Source organism: Carettochelys insculpta, chromosome 13 (genome assembly GCF_033958435.1).
Source record: "Carettochelys insculpta isolate YL-2023 chromosome 13, ASM3395843v1, whole genome shotgun sequence".
Taxonomy (NCBI): Eukaryota; Metazoa; Chordata; order Testudines; family Carettochelyidae; genus Carettochelys; species Carettochelys insculpta.
Window position 1 is genome coordinate 578,549 of NC_134149.1, and position 4,667 is coordinate 583,215.

Genomic DNA, 4,667 nt, shown 5'->3' on the forward strand with positions numbered 1-4,667 from the left:
ATTCTATCTGTCTCAGGCTAACATACCTATCATCTCTGAAAAGTCCTGGAAACTGGGAGAGATTCCAGAAGACTGGAAAAAGGGACCATCTATAAAAAGGGAAAAAAGAACAACCTGGGAAACTACAGACCTGTCCATTTAATTTCTCATTCCATTCTACTAGTATTGCTGGGGAATGTAAACAGAAGCTACCAAGGTTAGACATTTTTATATCAGTAGAGCTAGATAACTGGCATCCAAACGTTTTTAAAGAGCTGACTCAGGTGCTCACTGGATTGTTAACGCTGAGCACTGAGGAAGTTTCGGGAGACTGGGAAGAAAGTATCATGCCAATATTTTAAAGAGGATAAATGGGATGGCCTAGGTAATTACAGACCCTGTCAGCTTAACATCAAGTCCAGGCAAGATAATGAAGAAGCTCATGCACTAATCAATTAGTAAGGAAAGAAAAAAGGATAAAATAATTAACGCAAATCAACTTGAGTATATGGGAAAATAGACTGGCAAAATAACTTACTGAGATTATAAATTTGGTTGGTAAAGGTAAAGCATATAAACACACTAAAGACTTTTGTAGGGTGTGTAACTTGGTACCACACAATATTCTGATCAAAAAAGTAGAAAATAAAATTAACATGGCACACAATTAAATGGATTAAAAACTGGCTGACAGGTCTCAAAATCTAATTGGAAACAGGGAATCATCATGATGTGTTTCTATAGGGAACTGGTTCTTGGCCTAATACTATTTCACATTTTTTTACTAAATTACCTGGAGAAAACAAAATCATATATTTGTAGATGACAGAAAACTGGGGAGAATGGCAATGAGAAGTCACCGACTCAGAGCACTCTGGATCACTTAGTAAATTGGGCACAAGCAATTTATTTTTAATATGGCTACACGTAACTGCATACAGTTAAGAAGAAAGAATGTAGGCCATACTTACAAAAGGCGAGACTGTCCTGGGAAGCAGTGACTGAAAAAAAATACGGGGTTCATGGAAGATAGTCAGCTGAACACAAGCTCCCAGTGCAAGGCTTGGCTGAAAGAGCTAATGCCATTCTGGGATGCAGAAACACAGGAATCTCAAATAGGAGAAACGCTGGATTACTACTGTATCTGAAACCGGTACAACTGCCCATGACTATTGCAACATGCGGTATATCTCCTCCAGTAAATGTCCTTACAATGGTGTGGGTGAAGCCAGGCAATCACTATGCTCTGGAATGAACTCACAGAAAACTGATACGAGACAAAACCACTATCATCTGAAGGTGATCACTTTTTTCAATATGTAATTGCTCTATCTCTGATATATCAGATCTTATCCTGAAAGGAAACCTGTGACAAGCCTGGGAGTTAACCCTAAAAATAATAGGCTGAACAGACACACTGGAGTTACTGCTTCTTACAATAATCTGATAGCACGAACTCTCCCCCTCACCTGCCTCTTTTTTGTCCTATGACTGCAGAAGTGTTGATAGGACAGTCTAACTTGAACAGTTTTTAGGGAACAATATGCATCAACCACTTATGCTAAACTGTCCCACTTGGCATCTTGGTGCTATTCTGTAAGTACCTTTTCCAGAACTGAATAACAGTTCTATGTGCCTCAAAAGACTGTCTCCCTCAGCCACAGAAATTGGTCCAATATAAGATATTATTTCATCTACCTCGTCTTATCTGTCTCTACAACTGCACAGTAAAGTTGTACGGTGCACAGTTCTGCTGATCACAAATCAAGAAAGCTATTGATGAACTGGAGAGGGAGAGAACAGCCGTAAAGATTGAAGGATTAGAAAAACTGCATTATAATAATATACTCAGAGAGCTTAGTCTACTTTGTTTAAGAGAGAGAAGGTTAAGGAGCACCTTGATGATTGTTTGCCAGTATGTACATGAGGAAGATGTGATAATGTGCTCATCAGTCTAGAGAGAAAGGATGTAACAATCCAGGAGGTGGAAGATAAAGCCAGACAAATTCAGACTGAAAGTAAGGCATATATTTTTGACAATACCAGTAATTAATCATTTTAAGAATTTACCAAGGATGCCAGTAGCTTCTCTAATGCTAAATATTTTAAAATCAAGGTCAGATATTTTTCTAAAAGCTCTGGGTCTTAGAATTCTTTTGGAGAAGTTCTGTGGTCTATATTGGGGTGGCCAACTAGTTCGGGACTCAGAGCCATGGATAGAGGACAAAGACACATTTTTAAACCACCTACAGACCGATATTTATTTTTATTTAATACGTGGCTCAATGCCCTCTTCCTACTCCAGAACAAGGCACCGCCAGTCCCCAGCTGTAAGCTGATCTCCTACCCCTCTACCCAGAATCAGGCACCCCCAGGCCCCACAGTTCTAACCAATGCCCTCCCCTCCCCCAGAGCCATGCATCCCCAGCTGCCCCCGGCTCTAACTCAATCTCCCCCCAATTCCAAGACAGAAGCCCCCTAGTCCCTCACCCAAATTCATTGCTGGTGACTCACTGGAACCACCATCACAAGCTTCTCCCACCAAGCACTGGGACATGTGCACAGAGCGGCTGACGGACTGAACTCCCAGTGTGCAGTTCCAAGAGGAGCTGTATTTAGTTGTGCAAAAAGCCACAGGTTGGCCACCCATGGTCTATGATACACAGACTAGACCACATCACAGTGTTCTCTTCCTGCCTTGGAATCTATGAACGTGCAAAGTCTGCAATTATATATCTGCTATTAATCTTGAATAAGTACACTCTGTTCTTATGCACACAGGTTGAGTCTGGCTTCTTTAACAAAAATCCTTCTTGAAGTCCTGATCCTTGAATGGCATCTTCTTAAAAGCCATTTCTTTCAGCATAAATTAACAATGTAAATCTACTTGCAGCATCTCCAGACACCATTCCTATTTTGAGCCCTGGTAGCAGTAGACAGCCCCTAAGGGAATAAAAGTTCAGCAGCACCCAGCATGAGCCCCTAAGTCATCCCGTCCTTAACCTCCGAGGTAAGTCACAGAACACTTGGAAGTTACCCACAATTGGCCTCTCCCGGAGTTTCTTCTCCATGAAGTGCAGTAAAAAAGGATTTTTATAATTCTCCTAACAGTTACCTTATAAGAACTTCAGTTTTTAGGTTTGCTCCCCACCTTGCTTCAAAAAGGCATTTGAAGGAGAATGAAGCAATCTCAGAAACATACATACCACAGAGTTTTGGCTTCTAACTGCGTATCTATCATTGGATGTAGCCTTCTAGTCTTCACAACAAGGCTGGCTTGCAAGTAAGATGAACTTTGAGCAGTGCTAAGTCCCCCTTTTGCTGCCATCCTCACACATGCTGTTTTTGTCCCTGTACTCTTAAAAGGGTTAGCCAGTCTAGCCCTTATCTCACATTATTACTGTGGTGAAGGGAAAGGTCACAACAGCTGACTTCATTGCTTGAGCAGTCCGTTTTCCTTATTATATCTGCTGCTGCAGTTCAGTAACAAGCAAACAAGCAGTGTGGTAGAGGTTATCATACAACCTAGAGACTTGATTTTGCCACACAAATGGTGAAGTTAGAACCTCTAAGCAATCAATCACACCACACTGGACTTATTTTAGCTTTAGGCAAAGAAATGGGACAGATCAGCTGTAATTCAGACACAAAACCCTACTGCCCCATCAGCAGGATGCAAAGGAAAGATGAGGCAGCTTTCTTGCCAGCCCAACTACACAATGCTGCAGGACTTCCAATATGTATGAAGCCTAAGTAACCTCAAGAAAAAACAGCGACAGAACACTGCATCAGTTCAAATAAATACATCTCAGTAGCACATTTTGTAGCTGTAGAACCCATTCTCTCCACCATGGTTAGAAATGGAATGGTCATATCAGATCTGCTCAGAGGACCACCTAGATTCACAGCAGACACGTTGGAAAAAGCCACAAGCAGCACTACAGTGGTGGTTATTGAACAGACTGATAACGGAAAGGCTTCTTGCTAGCCACCTCATTCACAGATTGGTTTATACACTGAAACAGGATACTGCATTAAGTAAGGCTAGTCATAATTTCAGCTGCCAATTACTGAAGCAAATTCATTGCAAACAGTGTCCTGGCATGCAGAATGATACTGTTTCAATCTCCTGCCTAGGAATTTGCAACTTTCCTGATTTGCTCTCCCTTCTCATTTAACAGCACTGTCATGTTACATAGCATCTCAGATGGCCCATCTACCTTCTCCTCCCAAAAGCATTCTTCGCTGAAGTAGACTGACTGCTCCCCAGCAAAAAGGAACAAGGAGCTTGGGACTCACTGAATACTCATTTCCAAATTCCACTACATTTTAACATGAAAAAGCTTCCACTAGCTGTGTTAGGAGGAGTAGCAGTTCTGCTCTTCCTAGTTACACCTCAACAGAAAACTCTGAAGAGATCTTAATGGTATAAACCTCCACATTCCCCAACCACAGCCCCTGAAGTTGAGGTTGGAAGGCTCCAACAAATCCATGAAAGTTTCATCAAAGCACAATCTATGCCAAGTATGATACTATTCGAGAACATTCAAGGCTTTAGTCAGTTTTTGCAGATTGTAGTTGAGGACAGCAATGCAATTTTGATTCAGCGACAGGGGGTTCACAAGCCTCATTCTGCATGTACCCACAAGCTTCAGGAACAGAAGAGACTGCACACAAGATAAAAAAAA